The sequence below is a fragment of the Podarcis cretensis genome (assembly GCF_951804945.1).
Source record: "Podarcis cretensis genome assembly, chromosome: 4".
Taxonomy (NCBI): domain Eukaryota; kingdom Metazoa; phylum Chordata; class Lepidosauria; order Squamata; family Lacertidae; genus Podarcis; species Podarcis cretensis.
The window spans coordinates 61115051-61141154 of NC_137173.1; the positions used below are offsets into that span (position 1 = coordinate 61115051).

At 39.7% G+C, this 26104-nt stretch overlaps 1 long non-coding RNA gene across 6 annotated transcripts; it reads right to left on the reverse strand.

Annotated features, from left to right (window-relative positions):
• Positions 1 to 3067: 3067 nt before the first annotated feature.
• LOC307214565 lies at positions 3068 to 22856 on the reverse strand. 6 transcript variants are annotated; one of them, XR_013838214.1, is made up of 7 exons: positions 22839 to 22856; positions 17344 to 17382; positions 17098 to 17195; positions 15088 to 15269; positions 6399 to 6514; positions 5583 to 5713; positions 3068 to 3192 (listed from the first exon to the last, which is right to left on the reverse strand). It is a non-coding gene; the product is annotated as an uncharacterized lncRNA (long non-coding RNA). The 6 variants fall into 6 exon arrangements; XR_013838216.1 differs by having other exon boundaries at positions 17098 to 17217; XR_013838217.1 differs by having other exon boundaries at positions 15088 to 15312; positions 17098 to 17217.
• Between the last annotated feature and the right edge of the window lie 3248 nt (positions 22857 to 26104).

Here is a 26104-nt window from a genome sequence, read left to right on the forward strand (position 1 = left end):
CTGCCTGTTTGGAATCTACACCCTAATCCCCCAGTAAGACCTTGCTTGCTTGGCTTGCTCCACAGCAATGGCCAACTCTCAGGGTACAGGTTTGGAGCAGTCGAAAACCAGCAGATCCATTCCATCAACATGGGGCTTGTGGAATGATAAACTGATCCTGGGACCCAATGCCATGCTACTTTTCTTGATGTCTGTATTGTCAATTCATGCAGCCTTGTAAGAATCCTGCTTTGACTCAGACTTCAGAATTCAGAAATTAATCTGAATCTGATGTATACAGCCCAAGAAAATATTTCTTTGGTTCAGAAAAGGGAACGTATTAGTATGGACAGTGTATTTATCTTTATTCAAGGATACTTCAGAGATCTGATTTTCATTAATTTTAATTTAGATAAACCCAACCGATACTGTCATGATCAGTTGCCAAGAGACTTCCCAAAGCTACAAATCTCTGAATTCCCCTCCCCCAGCTTCCCATTTGTGTGATGATGTGATGATACTTCTAACTGCATAGGAGAAAGTAATGCAGGAGCTGCAAGGAATGAAAGACAGGCCATTAAAGGCTCTCCCATGAGGATAAAAGTAGACAAAAAAGAACCTACATTTTTATTCTTTATGGGAATAGGAACCTTGTACCTCAGAAGATGAAATTGGAAGGGAGCTATCAAAAATACATTCGCCCAGGCAAGTCATCCATAAATTCTAACTAGTATCAATGGAGTTCACTCCTTGAAGTGCAGTAAGAAACAGTGAAACATGGAAACACTCCTATAACTCTTTTTCTCTGCTTTGAACAGAAGTGAGAGTTCATGCTGGAACTCACAGATCAAATACCTTTTAATTTGAACAACCTGGACCCTTAATCTGTAAAATCTGCTTTTGGGTATATTTCTAACTTTTTAAAAAAGTCTGTCTAAGATTATGATTCATTTCCCCAACAACAAAATAAAGGAGAAACATCACACATTCTTATTTATCGTTCTCAGAAAGCTTTTTTTTTTTAAAAAAAAAAGAAAGAACTTATATCAGTTTCCTTCCCACAGACAGATACCCACAGATCTTCCCACCTGGTTCGACATTTTCTGTAATTTGGATTTTCCCTTCCCATAACAGCAGAATTGCACCAGTTTCCATCCTGCCTGCGAACTGTTGAATTAGCAAATGGAGTATTTGGATGAGGGGTAGTGATGGGTGGGTCTGTCAAATTCAATTCCTCCTTTTTCCAGACTGCACTTCTCCACATTTCCACATCAGTTTGCAGTTTTTTAAAAAAGTTTTCATGAAAATCCGCCAGTATTTTAGTATGAATTTCTTCCAATAGTCATGTTCATTTGCAATTTTGCCTAATGTGCACATTTTTAAAAAATCAATTTTCATTGAAATAATGCATTTTTGTATTTTCCTTTCATATATGCATTTTTATGAGCACTTTATTCCAATATGTGAATTTTTGTACAATCTGCTTGCCTGGAGAACAGGTTTGCAAAATTCAGAAAAATGCAGATTTGTAAGGATGGCTTGTGCTTCAGTATTGAAAGTGATTTGCATTGAGAGAGAGAAAAGCTTCTGTGGAGGGGTTGGAGGAAGGCAAGACATGGGCAAGGAGAGCCCCGTAGTAGTTACCAATGCACCAATTTTGCCCCTGTAGCTTTCCTACAGGAATTTCCCAGAACAAATAATAGAATTGTAGAGTTGGAATGATCACTGGCATATAATCGAAAGGGCTTCTGGGCCTTTTTTTTATAGTAAAGTCCCAACAACCATGGCAAATTGTAATTCCCAAATATATTTCTGTTGGGTATTACTGGTAAAGCATTGTGACCTACTTAATCCCTTCATTCCCCAGTCATGGATGCTGGAAGGACCCTCATTGCTGCTGGAAGATAAATTTTGTTGAGAAGAGGGAAGGTCCAGGAATGCTCACAAGCAGGGAGAAGACAAATGGAGGACAGATTAAAAAGACTGATGGAGAAGAATTCAGAATAGGCCAAGTCCTTGAAATATTTCAGGGAATACTTGAGGAAAAAAACCAACCCATTTCTGTGGAGTTGCTGAAAATGCTCCAAAAGAATAAACCAATTGCAACTGAAATGTGGGGCAGAGGAAGTTTTCCCACCAACACTCATTGAACCAATACTCATTGAACCACCAATACTCATTGAACCCTCTTCATTTTCAACAGTAAAAACCAATTGCTTATCACATCATCGCTAGTCCTAAATTGTTGCACAGTGATATGGCACTGGGAGATTTTAGATTAACCATATTTCAAAATCAAATACTGTAATGGAAAATAATAAAATTATTTAAAATACCAGATATGCATCTAGATACAGTGTTCAAATCAGGCGCTACTAGAATCTGAATACAGGCACCTAGAATAGATTGTGGTTTCCAGGGGAAAACCTTTTAACGCATGAGAAAGTGGCAAGCATTTGTATTTCTCCTTACTTTTGAGAACTCAAAATCAATTGCAGGTCACACACCACTAGTTAAAGACAAAGCTCCTCTCTTTCCTAATATAATCCCCTGAGTTGATCTTTGGTCAAACTGTGAAAATAATTTTATGTTCCAGCACTTCATCCTAGCTTTAACATTTAGCTGGATATATATATGTTCTGCTATGAACATCACAATGAACTGAGTATGTTCGCCTACACATTCTCTCTGCTTAAATTAACCCTGTGGAAACGGAGAGCAACAGGTTACCTCCGTTTGAGGGGAAAAAATCTGCTCTTGGAATGTCAGAAAATAAAAAATCTCTGGGTGTGTGGGTGTGGGGGGGGGGAACCATTCAAATCTACACAAATTGATCAAGATTGCCTACTTGTGTATTATTTGTAGTCCTGAGGAATTTGATATTATTCACTTAAATGTAATATTACTTACAAAGTAAAATGTTGCTCCCGGGAACTCTGTTGTTTCTAGCATGGCAAGATGCAAAAGCGGGAGAGGGCTTCTGCTTCTTTAATAGTACTGCTGAAATATCCTCTGCCCTCTACTTAAGTCCACCAAAGGCATGGGTGTAAGTCATTGCTGAGTGAGGTGTGGAAGTAGAAAGCACTGGCAGGATCAGGATCTTGCATTTCCCCCCAAGGACATTTAGAAAGGCAATTGCTAGAGAGTGAACCCCCTACTTTACCAAAGATAAAGCATGTCAATATCATCTCTGTAAGTTGTATGTCTTGACTCCTGCAGAGTGAACAAAGATCAAAGGACTAAGTCAGCCATACACTAACAAAGATGAAATGGAGAAATTGGTTTCATTCATGCTATTTTCAGTTCTTATCTTAATCATTGTCAAGGGAAGATTCAGAGTGTACTATTTTCTGTCTCGGGCTTTGTTATGAAAATGAGACTACAGGAATTTAATCAGTACAGCTTGCGGAAAGTAGTGGCTGATCATTCTGCAATTTCTTTTAATGTTTATTACTGGATGTTCTTGGAGCTATTAAAAGAAAAGCACAACTGGACGGAAACCAGAATAACTATAAAATATAATTAGAAGAGCCCAAGAAATCACGCACTGGGGATGCCATTTTTATGGCCAAATATAGGCGCTTACTACAGATGACAAAGTATTTTTCAATTATACTAACTTGTGCTCCCGATAACGTACCTAGGCAGTTGCGTATGATAGCTCAGCAATTCAGAATGGCAAAATCTCAAGATGAGTTTGGGTGAAAATAGTCCCCCTTCCCCACATCATCATAATCATTCATTCAGAGGCTGTAGCTGTCCAGAAGTCAGCTTAGCACATGGGACACCATTCGCCCCCATCCCTGTAGAAGGAATGCAAGGTAAACATTGCCTTTAAGCCACCACCTACATTGCCTACTAAAACATGTTTCACAGTGACTGGAAGGAGGACTCATCCAACAGGTTGGGGGAGGAGACTGTGGCCTTTACCTTTAAGAATAAAAAAACCAAGACAGCCCTGAGTCTCAGTAGCATAAGATTTTCCCAAGAACACAGGAAGCTGCTTTGAGTTCAGTATTGTCAACAATGACTGTCAGTGGTTTTAGGCTGGTGTTTCTCCCAGCCCTAACTGGGGACACCAGGGATTGAAGCTGTCACCTTTCGCATGCAAAGCATGCACGCTACCACTAAGCTGTGGTTCTTTCCCTGGAGTGCAGTGACAGAACTACTCCTGGTATTTTTGTTACTATTTCCTGTCTGCTCCTATTTGTGTCAACCTTTGCAGGAGCACTAATTTGCAGCGTCCCAGAAAAGGTCAGAATTCGACTTCATATTCGCCCTTATCCAAACCACTACTCTGCTCACGCACTGATCCAGAACCTATATGGCCCCACCTGATTTAGGTGTAACAAACAGAACTGATTGTCATCAACATAGATATTTTTTAACCATGAAAATAGAACTTAAAGAAACTTAAGCTCGGTCCTGCTTTTAAAAACACGAACTTTATTTATCCAGACCTGGCTTACAGACATTATTATATAAACACCTGTACATCACACCCCTCTCTAAATGTTGTTGTTTTGTATGCAATTGCCCTTTAGTCTCTATTACATAGATGCCATTGATTTCTGAATATTCATTGCCAAGCTTAATTCAATTACCATTTAAATGACAACACTTATATCGTTGTCTCTTAGGGATGAGCTGACATGAACCAGATACACCCTACGAGTGGCCATTATCTAAACGGTTTGAGTGTGAATGAGTGAGTGCAAGAGTTGTGTGCTTGAATGTGCTGTATGTGCACAGTGAGGATGAGAGAGGGGGGAGGATGGAGAGACAAGAGGAATTCTAGCAAGAAAACTGAGTGGACCTCTGCTCTGTGTGTCTAACTGCCCACATGTGCAGCTTGCAGTGGCATGTGGCCCTCAGAGGTGAATCGTTCCTAAGTGTGCCCCAAGGCATAAAAAAGGTTAGCTAGCCCTGGTCTAAGGTCAGCATAGAGAGAGGTGCTCTTACCCAATCCTTCCGTCTCATATTGTGATGTGACCAACAGCCAGGGTCATTTGTAACATGGCGTTTTCACTTTATGCAACTGAATCACAGGTGTTACGGCCATCCAATGTTTTATTCAACCCTGTTAGAATCCTTGCATGCTCCTTCCTGTTCCATTCTTCAGCCAATTAGTTCTATAATAATAATAATAAATAATAAATTTTATTTATATCCCGCCCTCCCCAGCCGAAGCCGGGCTCAGGGCGGCTAACAACATAAAACATCATTTACCAGCACGCCACCTACTATTACATACTGGGCCTTTCTTCACCACCAGTTTTCTTTCTGACTGGCTGGACCATTTCTGTTCATCACAAAGCAACTGCTCAACTTCAGATGTTGTGACTGCTCACTGAGATAACCATTTGGGCCTTTTTATTATTACCCTACAGTACTTGTTACTAAAATAGGAACTATTCTACCCAATAAAACATTGAATAATATAATTGCAGAAACTTATCTTCTCTGACACATACCACTCTTTCATCAACCCACAGGTCTCTTTTTAAAGAAATGAGACCTTTTGAAGTTCAGAAAATGAGGCTCTATTTTTAAAGTTGTTTTTGAAGCAGTCCTAATACACCCTATTCCATAGGCTACTTTACCGTATCTTCTTCTAAAGTCTGTCGCCTTTCCCTTGTCTTTGTACAATTCCGGGAGATTTTTTTGTTGTGTTTAGAGCACAAAAGACTATTAGTGCCAAAAATGTAAAGGATCTAAGACATGATAATTATTCCTGGAGTGGAAAGAAATAATGCTGTTGCAGTCAGGACCTCGAGATATGAAATGAGTTCTTGTTTTGCTTCTGATAAGAGGGAAAAGAGGATGTATTTCCTAGAGCTCTATCAAATGATTACAAATTGAGCTCACTATTTGGAAGCTACGGATCTAAACACAAGTCCTGCTGTGTATTTTGTAATCTATATTTTTACCTTTCAAAGTCATCTTTGATTTCACAACACTGGCAGGATTTGCTAGTATAAGTAATTGAAATGCTTGTGTTTTAACAGACGTTCCAATGATATTTCCAAGCTTTCTAGCATCTGCTAAAGATAGCTTCTACTAAAGATATACTTTTCCTCCTACGAATTACCCTCATTTTGGTCTATTATCCTAGTTGAATTGTACTTGACTAAAAAGTAGCTGTCAAATTCCCCACCCCAAACACACATGCTGTTCTGAGCAGTTCTGAACCTTCACAGGCAACCTGCTACTTGACTGAGCAAAGATTATATGCCTTTACTTGACAGGACTTTTTTTTTTTTTTTTTTTGTATATAAAAAAAAGTTCTTAAACCTTAATTTTTCTTTTTCATTATTAACCTGCTTAAACTTCAGAAATATTGCTTTCTTTGCTTAAACAATGAAATCCAGGTTACAACTAAACAATGAATTTCTGAAACCAAGATACAGTTTTCTTACCTGTCATCCCCAATATGACCGATTTGAAGCTCCAAATATGTGTTCATATTATGTTAGCAAGCAAGGACCCTTCTTCTTAAACCAGGTAAATAAGTATCTAACCCTATTGGGGGACACTAATTACAAAACACAAGAGTTAAGATGTAAAACCTTGGTACAATGAGATATTAGCTATACGGATCACAATACAAACCTATTTCATCTCGAATAGTCATGATATGTTCAGAATCTCCCTTTTTATCACAATTTCAGGTGAGGAAACATTTCCTGCTTCTAGTTATGTGCTTTAACTCTGAAACAGAATCATGGGAGACACACAAATGTCCACTTAATAAAAGGAGAAATGCTAAAGACATAACTTAGTAGGAGAGCACATACGATGTGTATAAAAGGTCATTGTTTCAATCTCAGGGCTCTCAAGTGAAGATCTGGTACAAGGCAACTTTCAGTGTTCCTATATGGACCAACAGTCTTCTTCATGACAGGATATCTCTTTCTATTTATAGCGAACACAAATGGTTCTTCCTTCTACATCTTTTCTGTAAAAGCAACTGCATGAGCATGTCGCAAACTAGCCTCAGGCTCTTTCCAAAAGATGTGTATCAATAGAGACATTTGAATTGAGAATAATAGAATATGATGGTCAATGGAAAGGAATGAAGCCTTCATGTGTCAGCTGATGCCACCAATCAAAACCCAAATTGCACTGCTTGAGAAGGCTAGAGAGTATTCATGGTTGCTGACATTGTATGGATATGGAAGGGGAGGAGGACGTGGAAAGCGTACAAGTTTTGCATGAGCAGATGCCAGCTAAGATGTACCATCAGCAGGTGGGCGATGGAGCGTGAGCTACAGCTGTGTTTGCTTTAGCGTTCATTTTATTTTGAATTATTTATAAAAAGCACTAGCAGCGATTTGGAATTTATTCAACGACATACCCTATCAATGATTAGCTAATTTCTCTCCTGCAGACAAGTTTGATGGGAAGACGTGAGCTAGATAGCAGACAGGTGCTGAGTACCGCTCTGCTAGTTGGTTGTCACTGCTGTAGCATTAATGTAGGATGGAGGGACATGTTACACGGAAACACTGACTGAACTCTCTCTCTCTCTCTCTCTCTCTCTCTCTCTAATAGCAAACTGCAGAGCATCACAGCACTTAAAGAAACACCTCAGGCAGCACCACTGGAGGTAATGTTATAAAAGAAATCAAAAGAATTGCTACAGAAACTGTATCTGCCTCGTGAAGTGGGATTTGTTGTATTGTGTAAAACAGCCCTGGTTTGTTCTTGAAGCCTTGACTTGTTTTATATAATATTGAAGTAAGGAATACCACCAACAGAATTTGAAGCTTTGTCTGATAGCTGGGAGTTGTGACATGATCCCTTCTTTTTCTCCACTTGCAGCATATGGTCTCCTTGGGCTTCACTCACAAGCATTCAGTGACCAACTCATCATTTTTGAATCACTGATGTAGTAGAGAGCCAGTAAGATTTATCTGACAGAGTACAGTACACCGCTTTACATGATAGCCCCAAAACGTATGTTATTTATTAGGGCTGTGCACAGATTGGGGCTTTAATTTGTATATCCAGAATGGGCCTGATCCAGTCTGGACCAGTCCAGACCTGTTCGACCCTGGACTGTGTACAATGTACTTGCAGCACACACATACATGTGACAAGTACTAATAAAGACAAGAAATAGAAAACTGAACACAGCTGTAAAAAACTGGAGCCCAAATTTGGGGGAGGAGACACAGACAACAATTTTGTTTACGTTTTAGTAAGAATATAACTGGGATGGACTAGGTAAGGTTTGGAAACCTTACACATTCCAAGAGGCAGAACTAGGAGAGCATTGGATGGGGTGGTGACGTTCTAGTCTGGCTCTGAAGCTCTCATTAAGGAAAGTCCAGCTCCTCCCCTCTAGGCAGTTATGGAGCACCTGCTCTGGTTCACCAGAAGCGGCTTAGTCATGCTGGCCACATGACCCGGAAGCTGTCTGCGGACAAACGCCGGCTCCCTTGGCCTATAGAGCGAGATCACCTAGAGAGTCGGTCACGACTGGACCTAATGGTCAGGGGTCCCTTTAACTTTACCTTTATATGTCTGCAACAGTATGTGTAGCTGACTCTTGCTTATATGCCTTGCTCAACACATAGGGGGATGCAGGCAGTGGGACCACCAATGCTGGTAGCTGGGCAAACAGGTATGACCCTGCTGTTACTCCACCTGTAAATCATATGTGTGTGGTTTAATCTGTGGAGGGAAATCTGTGTTGGACTTGAATTTGTATGGTCAGGAGATGAAGAAGATTTCCATGGATTTACTGGGCACTGTTGCATTGATCCCTTTTTCTCCGTCTCAAAGGATCATTATGAGAGTACATGCAAACAAAAGTGTAGTAAGCGCACAACTAATGTGCATTTAACTTGTGTGCATTCAGTTTTATGCACTGGGCAATAAAAATTAAATAAAATTTAAAAACAGGAGAAAATGAGGTGGGCATCCAGGGGGAAAAGACGATCCCTGGGCTGTAACCTCCATGTAAGTTTTGGGCTTACTGTAGTACATGTAGTGCATGGAGCTGTTTCCTGTCCACCACAGGTCACATCTGTGTATTGTTTTGGTTTAGATTGCAAGTTTTTATTACAAGCAAAAAAATTTTTTTATAAAGGTAAAACATTTCTAGACATAAGACTACAAATGTAGGCCTTGCTTCCTTGTGCTTTGTTACAAAGTCCTGCTGACTGGTATCTGCCACTTCTGACTAACAACATTTCCTCTCCAGTTCTTAAAGAGACAATGAACTATTCCCACAATCTGGTGGGTAAAAAATAGTGTGCCCGGCAGCAGAAGGAAGGCAATCCCTTTTGGCAGTAGGTTGTCTCTTTATTTTGTGCCTATTGACAGGTCCCCCCAACTTTCTCTAAAGAGGGGCCATTTTGACTCAGCCCCATACAGCTGAACTCATACTGTAAAGTAAGAAGCAGTCTTCAATAAATTGCTACAATGGATTCTGCCTTCTTATGACTTGCTCCATTTATAGTTTTCTGTTTCCTTCTCGTTCTGGTTACCTTCTTGTGATTCACACTTTGTCAGCTACTGCAACCGCCAACAGTGATGCTATATAAGCAGAATGCAACATTGCACTAAATTTAAAGAGACAGACTACTCAGTCACACTTACTTTGGTGAGAATCCTGTCTCTTCCAGATTTGGAAATGGTTGTGAAAGATCAAGGAGCACAAAAACCCTCCTTTTTATAGATTGGAAGCACTTTTCTCAATGCATTGTGAAATCTTATGACCAGATTTTCTAGTCTCAGAACATTTATTGGGGAGTTAGTTTCATTGATTTCAAAGTAATTTATTTTCCTGAAAGTGTGCTTGAGATCACAGACGTGCAATACTAAAATTTGCTGTATAAACCAAATTATGATTGACCATTCCCCCTAAAAAAGATGAAGAAATTACGCATAAAAGTGATACAATAAATGACATATCAGAAAATAAAAATGTTTAAAGCAATGCAGAGAAATATATATATTTTCTTGTGTGTGTGTTTTACTATGGTGGTCACAAGAATAAGAGCCATGTTGATTCCAAACTACTCCAGTGCATGCATGCACTGAAAAGCATGCATGCCCTTCTACATTTATTACCCCAAATGGGCTTTTAGTGTTCCACCACAGACCATTATAAAATGCAGGCTATACACACTATCAATTCAGCAAAATGATAAGGATGTTGCAGCTTCAACATCCTAAAGTATATATGGCCATGCACAAACATGTACACAGCTTGTTTACTCTCCCTGAGCTCTGGAGTATACCAGGGAGCCAAAAGGGGTCCACAAAGTGAGAGAGGATGCTCAGGGCGATTGTGTCAATGACCTGAGCCATTTGGATGTTCCATAGGTTGACCAGGGCTTCGACAAGAGTGCCTGTCATAGCAGCTGGAAAATCCCACAGAGCCATCTGGAAACCCACTGGATCCATAAGTGTTTGACGGCTGAGCATCCTAATAGGTCCCCTGCCTGTGCAGAGAATAAAAGCTGCTGAAATCTCAACAGGAAGTGATCTGACCATGACAAGGGACTGGCATCAATACCCCACTCACTTCCAGATCACCTTCTTCCTGCCCAGTTGAGAAAACAAGGTCCAGAGTGTGGCCTGACATAAGCACTGGGTCGGTGACATGTTAGGATAGCCCCACGGTCACCATGAGCCACTCCAGAGCCAGTTGCCTTGGCATGGATGTTGATTGCTTGTATCTCCTTTGTAAATAATAGTAGGCAAGTTTAGACACCAGGAAGAGAGGGGGAATTGAGTCTGTATCTTTTTATTATACCTTTGCTGCCAACGCTTTGATTTAGAGGATAATTTCAGGCTGAACACATTGTACTTCTCTAGGGCATTCTGTGTTATGTATGGGTCTCACATCATGGCCTACTAAGGCATTTAGTGATACTCAGACCCCTCTTTCTGAGCAATATTGAATATAAATATAGAGCAGAGAATGTAGATACTTTGGAATAAAAACAGTAGATAGCAGGAAAATAGCCTCCTGTTCCCCATTCAGGAAGAAACAAAAACACCGAGATTCACAGCAGACAGCAATCAATTATTGGGACACAGTGGGAGCTTAGAAAGAAAACCCTCACTCTGCTCTTTCCTCAATCTCTTCTCATGACCAAGATTGTAACATGAATAGGAAATGGCATGAGTTTAACCTATGCTCATTGCAACCCTTCAGATGCAATCTTGTGTTCTGTTTTCAATGCTGAAATACATGTAATACTTTAGGGAAGGGCACTTTCAAGTATAGTCCTCTGTGGAGATGCATTCTGATTATTGTTCAGACCATTTTCCCCCCACAGCTGTAGGTATCATTTGGTTATACATTCTCCAAAAGTGCAGACTTCTCTTTGTTCTCCTTTGTAGCAAAGCCCACAAAGCTATTTTAAAAATGTATTCATTGCCCTGCCCTAGATGCACAAGACTAAATCAATTTAGCTTTACCCACGATTTCATATAATGGACAATTATCATTCCAGGATCAAATAGCTTTATGATCACTTCTATAGGGCAGTAGAGGCCCACATAGAATAGTCTGTATCCCCCAAATAAGCACAGCTTTTTGCTGTGCTGGGTGTAGGTAAACTGTTCATTAATTAATCACTTTTGATAGTTCGCATTTGTTTGCCTTAAATATCCAGCCACCTAAGTGACAAAAAAAAGGGGTGTGTGTGTAAAGCCCAAAAGAACTCAAACAAAATGTAAAGCTTTAGGGTCTAATTTCATATTGGGAGCTATGGTTGGATTAAATGACATGAATGATTGATTATAACCTAATATCTATTTGTCTCAGAAGGCTGGTATCTTTTATTCATATAAAAACTAGTGTGCATATTTTATGAAACAATGCAGCTTCCCTTCTGCCCTGTCCCCACCTTTTTTTGGGGGGGGGGTTAACATTTTTCTTCAAAGAATCCCAATTTTATCACCAAACTCATATAATGCACTTGATTAGACATAATGCCTACTCAATCCATGTCATACTTCAGTAGCAATTGTGGGGTTTGTTTCCACAAGATGTGGAGATGACCACCAGTTTAAATGGAATTAAAAGGAGATTAGATAAATTTGTGAAGGATAAGGTTCTATCTGAATCACGCTTACTTGATTTTTAAATTATTTGTCTTAAATCTTTTATCTTATTTTCGTGGTGGTTTGTTGTGTGGAATAATATAGGAGGAAGGTACTGGCCAGGAGTCGGTGACTTTTTATACCTTAAAGAGTTCACTCAGCCTCACAAACACTGAGAAATAAGAAGCACCCCCATTTTTTAAAGAAATGGTGCCCACGGAATCATGAATTGCAAATTGAGTGCTGATACAGTCATAGCTGAGAAATGATGGGTGGAGAAAGGATGTGGCAAGTGATGCCTGAGCTGGTGCTGACTGAGCAGAAAATGATGCAGTTTCCAACTGATTTTCGTTGCTTCCTGCATGCTGGAAACTCTGCTATTAAAATCTATCTTCTGCCTAGTCAAGTGGAAGTTAAGAAACACTGAACCTTGAGCATGCTACTGCAAACATACTAATATGTTTCAGCATACACTTGGTATCCCCCCCCCCCCCCCCGGTTTTTGCCAGCAATTCTTCTGGCTGCTGCATTGGCACTGTAGCCAGAGGGAAGCAGACTCAACCAAGCCATAGTTACAAGCAGGGATGGACAAAGCTGTCCATTTCAGTTTGTCATGCGCCCAGTCTTAAATTCAGTTCTCCGCATTTCCACAGCAATTTGCCAATCCTCATGAAAATTAATCAGCATTTTAGAGTGAATTTCTCCTACTATAAAATATTTGTATGAAGCTTTGACTAATATACCAATTTTTGGGTATCTTTAAATTCTTCTTGAATACTTATTGTCAGTAGTGCATAGCATCCACAGGGGTTCTCTTGTTTTATGTAAAGGATCTGGACAGATGACTAAACTGTGACTCTCTCAATATTGTTGGACGTCAACTCCCACAGCCATAGCCACCATGGCCAATAGACAGAGCTGATGGGAAGTGAAGTCCAACAATGTTTGGAGGGACACAAGTTTCCCATCCCTTCTCTAAATCCTTTGGTACAGGAACCAGAATTTTCTTTTATGTTTGCAATGACAAGAAGGCTGAAGAGTTTGATGAGGAATTGGACTTCAAAGCTTAATCTGTAACAATCATGGCCTCAACCTTTCCACTTTATCGTGTGCTATTTAGGAAACTTGTGTGTCATTCAATTTGTTTATTTGATGCTAAAGAAAATCTCTCTTATCAAAATGGGTTGGAGGCAACCTCACAATCTTATTATAAATAAAAAGAAATACAAGGATGAGAGAACATAATGTCAGAAATGATTAAAATCTAGTATGTACCACCAAAAGTACTAATTTTATTATGAAGCTGAAATGTTACTCAGAAGGGTGGTGGGATTGGGTGATTGGCAGATAGCTGTGATGAGCCTGTTGACGACTCTTAACGACTGCAATAGGTCTTACAGAATAGGTCTGCCAATCACCCAATCCCACCACCCTTCTGAGTAATACCCCTCCCCACCTTCTCACTATATAGAAGGGTCTGGTGACTTCTGTTTCAGTGTATCTGAGGAAGTGTGCATGCACACGAAAGCTCATACCAAGAACTAACTTAGTTGGTCTTTAAGGTGCTACTGGAAGGAATTTTTTTATTTTGTTTTGACTATGGCAGACCAACACGGCTACCTATCTGTAAATGACAAATCATGTTATTGTAAAAAGTCTAAGCTGTAACTACAAGAAATCTACTTCTACCTGAAATATATTATAAAGTGACAAACAATTCAAACCCCAAAGGGCTGGTTCCAAAGGAACCTGCCAATATTAAAACATTTTTTCCTCTCCCACCAAGGACTACATGCATAACCTGAATCCACATACACACACACCACCAATATTTCATAACTTGCAACTCTCAGTTCAAACAGAAATGATCTCATAAAAGTCCCACATTTCACTCTTCTAATAACACGATATGTCAAAGAATAAGATCTCATTACCTTAACCATTGATTTGTCTCAGGTGTTGGCAAAAGAGAGAGAATATTTTAGGAGTTTCAGCAAGGAAGATAAAAAACAGAGTCTGCCTGAATTTTCAAAGTATTGATCAGCTCAAAACCCATGTGCAACAGCCCCATAATCAGAAGCATTGAACACAGACTCCCACTGGGTGATGGAAATGGTTTCTTCGACTTCCTGCAGATAAATCTATCTTAGGTTTGTTTACACCTACTCGAGATGCAGAAATAAGAACTGAAAAGATCAAACTTCTCCTAGTGGGTGTTTTACAGGTAGCACCCCAAATGCCATCATAACTTACTTGCTTAATGCACAAGGAGAAGATGTGGCCTGTTGAATACTACTGTACATAATAATAGCTGCCAAATTTTAACTTTTTAATCATAAGCATTATGTCCTCAAGGGTGATACCCTTCCGAATAACAGGTTTTCAAATGGTAATGTTTCTTGGTCAGACTTCATAGCCCTAACAAATACATGCACAAAATGAAGAGAATGCTCTTTCTGATTACTGTCCATTTACTGTAAAATGCAACTTGTAAAGACTACTACCGAACATGTTGATACTGAATGAACAATGCCATTGGGTGGTATCAACTAAATAAGCTTAAGAGCAGGAACCACCTTGTATGAGATTTTTGTAAGTGAACCACCCTGGGATCTCTGGATGAAGGGCAGTATACAAATTTAATAGATAATAATAATAATGCCTCTTGCATTCAGTGCACATCATATATACTAACAGAGTACGTACTCCATGCTTTGAATGTGGCAGTTTATTTAAATCATTTATACCTCATCCTTTCTCTGCAGAGCTCAAGGCAGCTAATGACAAAGATAAAATAATAAACTGACGGTTTAAAACCACATACACAATATACCAATAACATATTAAAACAGCCTCAGAATGTAACAAATTACTACAATAAATTTGTATAAAAAGCAGAGATAGTTAAAAACCAAATTCAGTAATGCAATAATGCACATTCCAAATACTATTTTTGATGACTGACAGCTAAATATGTGAACTGGTTCTATGGGAAAGCATTGCATTTGAGGTGGCATATGGTGATCAGAAAAGTATTACCTGCAGCATTATATCTATGATGACTCATTCTCCCATGTGATGTTGCAGATCAAGTAATGAACATTCATGTGTGAAACAACCCTTAGGACAGGCTTGGGGAATCTGTGCCCTCCCCATTTGTTGTTGGGTTCCAGATTCCTTCAGCTCCAGTCAACATAACTTGTAGTCAGGGATGATGGGAGCTGTAGTCCAACAACATCAAATCACCAAACTAAAGAAGTTGTTCTTTGCAGAAAAGCACAATGAGAAGAGAAAATAGTTTGCATAGTTCTTAGCAACCATTTGCTGTTGTTACTGAGAACGTGCCAATAGAGAGTCATTTAGACGAAGCTTTTCTGCTGCTCTTCCAGCTTTCCAGCTTGGTTACCCATATTCTACTCCTTAATTTATTTTTGTGTTGTACTACACAAATGTGCCAAAGGCCTCACATTTCTCATTCACAGGAAGCTTTCCAAGGCCAAGATACTCTTTGCTTCTAGCAAACATTGCCATTCCAAGCACTTCCTAATTGAACTGTCACAGCTCATGCTGTTCCCATTATTTTATTTCAGACCCCCAAAAAGCAGAGGCAAGTTCCCCTTGTGAACTATGAGAAGGCCTTCTGCACAGGAAGAATGAAATGCTAATGATGACTCAGAAGGTATTCACTAATAATGAATGGCGCCAACCTTGTGGCAAGATGGATAGAGCGGAGAGATGCACATTGAGCTGAAAGAAGCATTCCAGTGAGTCTACTAGAGACTAAATAATCCTTATGGTGTTCTTTCCAGACCTCTTTGATGGGCAAGGAATTAATCGTGGTAAGACAGAACAAGGGCTTTAAGGGCTATCTGCATCACAGCACACACTTAATTTGCAGCATGTGGTTAAGGGTACCGGTGTTGTTTTTCATGAGCTTGAGAAGCCAGAGAGGCAGTTGGCAACTAAGGCCCCTTGGCTCAAGAGGACCTCCTGGTTCAGAGAACCAGCCTCCCAAGTTCGTGTCAGAACTACATCATTAAGAGGCCCATGACAGGGAGGAGCCACGAGCTCTAAGGCAAAGCTATGCAGCTCACAAAAGGTGGGTGAGAGATTGCTTGAATGGGTGGATAGGGATGTTGGGAATTGGACGCAAGCTAGCCAGGGTGGATTAGTTGGTTAAGCCCGAGAGGTGACTCCTTAGAGGCATCTACCTCACAGCTGTGATAAAGAAAGGTTTATATTGCCTTTTCACACTGGAGAGCCAGTGTGGTGTAGTGGTTAAGAGCGGTGGACTCGTATTCTGGTGAACCGGCTTCGATTCCTCGCTCCTCCACATGCAGCTGCTGGGTGACCTTGGGCTAGTCACACTTCTTTGGAGTCTCTCAGCCCCACTCACCTCACAAAGTGTGTGTTGTGGGGGATGAAGGGAAAGGAGATTGTTAGCCGCTTTGAGACTCCTTAGGGTAGTGATAAGGTGGGATATAAAATCCAAACTCTTCTTCTTTTCGAGCCTTGACCCTATCGTGTCTTAACCACCTGGACAATCAGGGTTCAAGGAGCAGGACTATAACTCCTGTGCTTCAAAGGTATTCTGCTGTGCTTTGAGTCCCACTCAACAACCCCGTCACAGCATTTGGTACCAGCTTCAGCTTCTGGATCAGTCCCAAGAGAACCCCCATATTGAGTGTGTTACAGTAGTGCAGCAGTGAAATGATAAAAATGCCTACATGGGAGGAGAAATATGGCGCTTTTATGAGCACCCTGTTTCACCACAGGAACCAGGTATTTTGTTAATATATATGTTTCCTTGGGTGTAGGGAGGAGTTGGTATCAGCCTGATGTTGGAACATTCCCCTTTCTGCCAGATATTCCTCTTGGCTAGATCTAATAGAAGCTATTAGATTTGCCTCTCTTACAAATGTTCTCAATGCAGTTCTAGCTTCCAGCCAAGCAAGCTGCCTGGCAGCGTGGCATCTTAAAGCTGTCACTTTACCACTGACTTCCCATGCAATAATTTCAAATGACTGGAGAACACCAACCAAAACATACCTGGGGGAGAGCAGTTGGACTCTAGTTCAAGTGAGCAAAGGTCAGACCTCAGCTGTAGGCAGAAATGAAGTATCTCTCTTAGGTCTCAAAATTTGTCTCTGTAATATTCAATTTTAAAGGCTGTCAAACAGAAGATCAGTCATTTCACACTGTAACAAGAATAGACATCCAAAAGCGTTCCTGAACATTGCTTTATCTTTGAAGCTGAGGATTTTAAAATCATCTTTAAAAATGAGAACTACTCGCCCCTTTTCCAGCTATCTCCACATACACACCAAGCTGAAGCTTAAAGAAAGAACATAACATAAGAATAAGCATAATGTAAGAGAAGTCAGATATTGGATATTGTGGTCCCCACTGGGTCATCTTGGGCTATGTGATCCTCAACTCTCAGCCTAACCTACCTCACAAGGTAGTTGTGAGGATGATTTTAGGAGGGCAAGGACCATTTATGCCTCATGGGAGATAAATGTAATAAATAAATAAATCCTTTGCTGAATTACACCAACAATAAATCTTTTTATTAATGTTAAGGAACCAGAAATCACCTAAGATATTTTTTCCCTATTTTGCATTTTGTCCCTTGAAGGGAGTTTTTCTTTCTGCTGATTATATAAACAATTATCACATGTTATATACACTGCTACACACATTATTAAATGTCTTGTTGTATGCTACGCACAAACTAACCAGCACATGAACAGATACCGGTACATACAACAATGCATATAACTGTATAAAAATGCTTATATATGAAATTATGAAATTATGCTGCGGATGTACAGTACCATAGGTTCGAAGCCAGATTTTGGAACATAGGTGAACTCCAGATTTGTTCTGAATGTTCTCTTGATCAGTCTCATGGGCTAACCCTACACATTCTAGGGCTAGGGGTAGAGAACTGCTTTCAGCCCAAGGATCACACTCCTTCTGGGCAACCTTTTGGGAGCTGCATAGCAGTGGTGAGCAGGAGCAGGTGCAGGGGCAAAAGTGGGTGGAGCAACAAATTTAATTTTAGCTTTGTACAGTGGGCTAGATTCTACACACAGAGACAACTCTCTCGATCCTCCATTGAAGCAAGCATGAGTCATTATCAGAGTTCAAGGACACATTCCTGCCTAACAAAAACACTCAGGGGGGGATGTAAAGCAAGGCCACTGAGAAATGTACCCTGGAGAAAGAGGATATGGCCTCAGAAAAGTTTCAAGGGCCAGATAGAGCAAGGGCCATAATGTGACCGTGGGCCTGTGGTTCTCCACTCTTGTTCTAGGGTCTTGAGACAGAAAAAAAGCTAGGCAGATCTTTAATGAAACTTAATGGTGGATTAATTTCTTTGTCTTGTTGATACCAGGTCATCAACTTTGAAAGACGGGACAGAGACGCAAGAGACTAAACCCTTCCATTAATAGGCCATACCATCAAACCAAATCAAAGGAACACTCTATTTAGCAAACTATCCTAAATTAATCATGCTAATATAATAACTATTTCCTTTTGGTAAAACTGTTCTTTGTTTTACAAGGATTCTGTAAGGCCATAGGGAACTAGTGATAGAGTATATATAATATTATATTCTTTCGCTGAACATTTTTCATTCACTTTTGACTCTAAAAGGCCAGTTAACTCAAGGGCTGTACAGCAGGGCTATTTGCATCCTAATTAGAACAGCCTGTTCTGGCCTCATATTTCATTTGTTCTAAGCAGCACCAGGCTTTTCCAGTAGCTAAATGGCAGCCTAGGCTTGTACCAGCATCTTTTTTTTTTTTTTACTTTACATTTGCCATGAACATTTATGCATCTGAAGTGCTGTGCAGGGATTATGCAAGACGGCCAAGTGCTCCCAAAACTGAAGGGACCTTTGGGAGCAACCTTAGATGTGGCATAAGGAAGTATGCCTGAAAGGAAACTGAGGAAGGCCTCCATGCCTGCTCAGAAGATCATGGCATGCACATGTTTGGCTCCTGACCAATAAGGTTAGCCTCTCAGTCCTTCTTTGCAAATTAATTACTCCCGTATTTTATTATTAGAGAGGAAAATGTTTTATTGACCCATGTGGGGAGGAGATGAGGGGATCACTCAAACCAGCAAGCCGCAATGCTTCTGTAGATGGACCGTTTGCAATAGTGTGAACCCTACAACTTAAAAGTGCCTAAGAAAAAAAGTTTTTCAAACAACAACAAAAAGAATATTTTTTTTTCCATAATTGAACTATTTTATCTTCCTGACTCTTTTGTTTTCCTGCTTTTTTGGAGGTGGCAGCCATTTTGTGAAAGGTCATATTCGTGGTGGTAGCCATTTCTGACTGAGGCACTCAGCAATCTGAAAATTCAAAATGTGTCCCCAGACCCAAAAAAGGTGGTGACCACTGTCTTGGACCATCACCTACACCAGGGAATGGGATTCTGTGGCCCTCCAGATGTTGCTGGACTTAACTTTACCCCAGATACCAGGGCTGCAGGTTCGCCATACCTGCCTTACATCATTCCTGAGGGTCTCTCAATGCACAGAAGCATTTTTTCCAGAGCTGTGTGGAAGAAATGGAGCGGTGGGAAAGACCTGTTCCATGAATGTGGACTCTTGTTTCTTTCAAAAAATGGAAGTTAGGATCCATATAATATAATGTGAGAAATACAGCAGTAAAGGAAAGCAAAAAAAATTTCTCCTATTAAGAAACAGAGGAATAGCCATATTTTAAAGAAATGAGGTTATTCGCACTTGATATTTTAAGTGCCAGAATGGCTCCCAGATGACGGCAGGGTTGTGAATGAAGGAAGATTATATTTATAAGATAAAGGTTATCTAATTTGGCTGTCCCCTTGATTAATATCAGCTTCAGAGCTATTGAGCAAGAACGGCATTCTCCTGAGCTGCACATGTGGTACCTAAATGACCAAAAGTAAATGTGTGAAGCAAGTTTGGAGATTCTTCTTTGGGCAAAATGTCCAAGGAATTCTGAGGGAAGCTAAATGAGTTTCACGAATAATTTTTTTCCTGGCAATTCCACACATCATTTCATAGCCTCCCTTCTGGATGTTCATTCTCTACAAGGAAGGTGGGGCAAGATCATGCTACCACCTGATTTCCCCCTCTCACAGCAGGCCTCTCTGCATACCTCTCAGGATCTCCCAACTTTTGTTGACATTATATTTCATTATTTCTTTCATTTTATCATTCTGTTCTGAGATCCTTGAGACTGGACACTGAGAGGTCATTCTGTACTTTAAAAATAGGAACTCTTTAGATACTGTGGACCCAATGTTGTTGTTGTTGTTAATAATAATAATAATAATAATAATAATAATAATAATAATTTATTTATACCCCCAGCCACTCTTGGCGGCTCCCAACAGAATTAATTAGAATAATAAAAAAGGGGTAAAACATCAGACATCAAAAACTTCCCTAAACATGTGCAACACCATAATAAACCTGGGCTAGAAACCCAAGAATGGGATACGGGTGGCGCTGTGGGTTAAACCACAGAGACTAGGACTTGCTGATCAGAAGGTTGGCGGTTCTAATCCCCGTGATGGGGTGAGCTCCCGTTGCTTGGTGCCTGCTCCTGCCAACCTAGCAGTTTGAAAGCACATCAAAGTGCAAGTAGATAAATAGGTACCACTCCAGCAGGAAGGTAAACGGTGTTTCCGTGCACTGCTCTGGTTCACCAGAAGCGGCTTAGTCATGCTGGCCACATGACCCAGAAGCTGTACGCCGGCTCCCTTGGCCAGTAAAGCAAGATGAGTGCCGCAACCCCAGAGTCAGTCACGACTGGATCTAATGGTCAGGGGTCCCTTTACCTTTACCTTTAGGAACCCAAGAACCATAGAATTTGCTCCATCCTCCCAAAGAAGCCATCATATTGTGGCAGTACACCAATGCAATGGTCATTGTACCGTGCCCTAAACATTCATCTGCCATTGCATTACATATTCAGATTCTATGGAAAATTTAAAATAGTGAGATTGTGAACAGAGCAAGCTAAAATAATGATACATCTTGCTATTTGAGAGAGAAAAATGTGGGATGACATGTAATTCCAAAATCTATTTCCAAGGAGCCATACATGGGAGCTAGTCATTAACCATCTGAAACAACAAGTTGAAGACTAAAAAAGTAATTCAAACTGAAGATTGATTTAAGGAATTAGGCAGGTTCCAGCTATGACTAATTAATTATTGAAGTTAAAGTATTGTCCCTCCACAGTAGGTACTTTTTCATAATTACAGCTCAGAGTAACATTTATCTTAATTAGGATCTCTCATCTCATAAAGAGTTGCTGCACAGCATCTTTTATTCTGATCTATTATAGATTTTATTTGGAAGATGCAGATGGGTGTGTCCTTTCATTTGGACACAATTGTAAATTCCGTATCTAGATCGCCAGCTCTGTGGCATCCTTGAACAAACTGTCTGCATTTGTTTTAAAAATAGCTTCCAGTTAATTTGTTTCTTTTCAGAAAGGTATTTTCAATTCAATCTATTTGAGATAGATAATTTTGAATCAGCGTAGCTGTTTTCTTTTTGCATTCTTGTGACATTTGCTTTGTCCTCGGCTTCAAGTCACATCCAGAGTTTCCCAACTGAGAAAAGGAAAAGATCAGCACTCTTGATTTGAACCTTGGAGCTTTGCCTTTAAACACCTCAGTAGCTTGGCAGGAAACTATTCCTAACCAAGGCAACAAGCAGAAAGATCACTCTTTGCTTGCACTCAGGGGAAAGAGCACAGCACTTGCACACAAATGCTTGACTGTTGTCAAGTTATCCATTTTATATACACTCCATACTACACTTTCCGGAAGTCTCTGTTAAGGGATATAGGAAGCAAAGGGAATCAGAAAGTAGGAGCTAGGCAAAGGGTTAAGAAAAACATAGAGATTAGAAATGCTGTTAGAGGAATTCAGAAGCTAAAACAATTACAATTACAAGAGATTTTGTTGTTAGACAAACTTCAAAGGGATACACCCATCTGGAAATGAAGGTGGGATCTTGGAACACTGTTAATACTATGACTCATTTACAAAATTCAAACTGCACAAGGTAAATAATGCTCTTCAAAGTACAACATGACCACAACACAGCTACAGTGAGTTTTCCCAGCTGGGAGCTTAATTTGCAAATGGGTTGTTTAGATATTGTAAGCAGGTAACTAGCAAAAATTATATTAGATTTTGTCAAAAAATGGTATTTTCCAGATTAAGTGAGGAAAACTATGGGCTGGTATCTTGGTGCCGACAATGTTGTATGAACACTACAAAAACTTGAATGTGTGAGGAGCACCAGTCCTGAAACAAACAACTGACTCCAGTATAATGATTAACCCACTCCTGCTATTTGCCAAAAGGAAATGGCACCTTTGCACCAGCTACAGCTGCATTTCATACCACATAGAAACGTTGTGATGGGAAGGCTTATCTGGAGATAGAAAACACACCCCTGATAAATCTATAGATGCATATGATAGTGCACTTAAGCAACTAGCTAAACCGTGTTCATATGGAGCATTAGAAGCAGATATCTTTATGGATCAAGTGGTGGGGAAATGTGTTCACAAAATATTACAGGATGACTTGACACTGGCTGTAAGAAAGGGCTCAAGAAGAAAGTGCCTAATGGTTTCCAAGAGTGGTGACTCTGCCAATATTTCCACTAACCATGTCAATTAACAAGCCAAGGCTAAAATATATGTGAAAACCACCAGGGATGCAGTGCACTGTATACAAATTACACACACTGTATGTTACCTGTGTTGCTTGCATGCATTTACATGATCACCAATTCAGTTAAAATTCTTCCTTGGAACAAGCAAGGCATCAACATTCTGGTATATACACATCAAGCAGATGTGCTTACAGTCACTCATTATTACTCTTCTTACCCAGAAGCAATGGAACTGCTAAAGAAATAGTTCTTCAGATACTATCAGCAGTATACTGCAGATTTTGTTTTGCCAGTTTTGGATGTCCTCTTGATGTTGGCACTGACAATGCTAAACAGTTTGTTGCCTGTCTCACTGAACAGCTTTTCAAGTCTTGTGGTAGTAAACATATCTGTGCTTCCCCATATTATCCAAAAGTAGTGGGGAGATCAAATATTTTCATTGCTGTTTGAAGAAAACTCTGCAAGCAGCACACTGTGAAGAGAGGAACTTGGGGGGGGGGATTATCAAAGATCTTAATGGCATATCGATCTACCCTGCCCAGGGCTTCAAAGAAGATACATGTTAGATTGCTTTTGTCATATGGTATCCGCACTAACCTTCCTGGGCCTTGTGATCAAACGGACCTAGATGAGCTTTTCGTTACAGACAATCACCAGCAGTACTTGAACAAGATGAAGCAATAACGTTGATGCCAATCAGAGGGCTAAGGAGCTGGGAATGTATTCTACATTGCTAACAATAATGTAGGCAATAAACTTCAATCAACATAGACATGCTATGCAATTCTTAGGAGCAGATTGTACACTTCATAGGAGCACGTTAACACTGATAATGGGCGAGTTATAAGTAGGAATATCACATTTCTGTGAAAGCTTCCATCTTGGTTTGAGCACAATGATGCAGCAGTCTCTCAAGAAAGAGAATTTTACAAAAAAGAAATAAAGATACTTATATATTAGTTGTCAATTTGAGAGATGGAAAGGTGAGATCGCCTACCTCTCAGAATTCGTTATGGCATGATGTACTTGCATAATATGTGACTCTTGTTAGTACGCAGACTGTTCTCCTGTGATACATTACTATGTTACATAAGGTTTCTTGATTGTAAAAGACACTCTTGTTACCTGTTATTTTATTTCAAAGTTTAAAAATATTTTTTTTTAAATTAATAAAGAAGTTGAAACAACTCTTTGTCTAAAGAGATTTCATTGTTATTAGACAAACTTCAAAGAGACATAACAAGGGCTTACCAGGTTTTTCCAAACCCTTCTGTGCTGGTTCTTGTTTGCTTGTGTGGGCAAGAACATGCTAATGGTGCAATCAAATACCATGCACAACAAAACAGAATCTTCATTTTATTCATTTTCCAGAAACAGTCTAGAAATGAAGATGTATTTCTTGAGCTTTTAGTAAAATAGGCCTGGGGGGATCTTTCAACAATGGAAGTCTTGCAAAAGCTCTGAGGCCCTTTGCTTGTGAAGTCCTAAATTTAGACTGCTTTAAATGGTTCTATTAAATGACATCCCATCTTATTGCTGTTTGATGTTTTATTGTCTGCTTATATAGGGAGATTGACATTGGGTATGGCCTGAAAATATAATTTACACATCTTAAAAGCATCTTTCCATTTTTCCACATTAATCTGCATTTTTTTTAAAAAAAAATCCTCAAGAAAATTCATCAGCATCTTAATATGAATTTCTCCTAGTGCACCTTTTTTGTATGCAGTTTTGCCTAATACACACATTTTTGCAGTGAATTTCCTGTGAAAATATGCAGTTTCTCTGAATGTATATTTTTGTAAATACTGTTTGGTCAGAGAGCTGTGTTACAAAATTCATAGAAGTGAAAATTTCAAATGATAATTGTCTTTCAGTTTATGCATTGGTTTTTTATATTATTATTAATCCCCTAGCTACTCTGGGTGGCTTACAGCATATATCAAAACATATTAAAACACCAAACATTAATAACTCCCTGATACAGGGTTGCCTTCATATGTTTTCTAAAAGTCCTTGGCCCATAAGCTGATTTGTAAGTTGGAGCTGGTTTTAACTGGTTGTTATTGATGATTTGCTTCCCTCGCTCTTACATTTTTAAAATTTTATATTTGATTGCTGCTGTCTTGAGCACCATTTGGCAGCAAACCAGGATACGTATTTAAGAAAAGAACAAACAAATTACATTAATGCGATGACACGGAACGGAAATATCAGCCCTAAAATATAAAGAGTATCTGTACTAGGATATTTGCTTCTGATGGCATGGGAAAATATCTATCAGCTGGAGACAGAAAGTAGTTTGTAAAGGACAAGCAAAGAAAAATTTGTAATCTAAACAATGTTACTGCAAACCTTTGGGACATCGCTATTGATCGCATGGTTTGTGTTTAGCTGATTTTAAAGAAACAAATGAAATATAAAGGTAATAAATACAGTAGGTTCCCTTAGAATTTATGACTACCAATATTTCATATAGAAGAAGGTTCCCATGTCTAATTTGACGGCCAGTTGAAACACAGTTATATTTCTAAGAGTCCATCATTCATTGCACACTTAGAAAGCTTTTTGTTGTTGTTTAGTTGTTTAGTTGTGTCCGACTCTTCGTGACCCCATGGACCAGAGCACGCCAGGCACTCCTGTCTTCCACTGCCTCTCGCAGTTTGGTCAGACTCATGTTGATAGCTTCGAGAACACTGCCCAACCATCTCATCCTCTGTCATACCCTTCTCCTTGTGCCCTCAGTCTTTCCCAGGATCAGGGTCTTTTCCAGGGAGTCTTCTCTTCACATGAGTATTGGAGTTTCATCTTCAGGATCCGTCCTTCCAGTGAGCACTTAGGGCTGATTTCCTTAAGAATGGATAGGTTTGATCTTCTTGCAGTCCATGGGACTCTCAAGAGTCTCCACCAGCACCATAGTTCAAAAGCATCAATTCTTCGGTATGGTACTATATTATGGATCACTATTTGCAAACTGGTATGTGAGGTTTCTCTACCAGAAAAGCAGTACAATCATTGCTTAAACTCCTAGTTTCTCTGCCTTGCATATATGAGCACATATGAGTTTCTCTGCCTTGCATATATGAGCACCTCTTCAACATACACAACACCAAACACAATACCCAGATACATATATAATGGTACTGTATATCTAATTCCTTGAGGGAAAACCTTTTTTTGTAGTCCAATTTCAGCTATTCCTGTAGGTTGAAGCCCTCTCACACATATCCTGAAACCTCAATCTACAAAAGGTATTTTCATCTAAGTGAAAATAATGACCAGCCCATCAGAACCTTTTCTCTTCACAGAGTTATTAAGGGCAGTAACAATTACATATGCTATATATTAA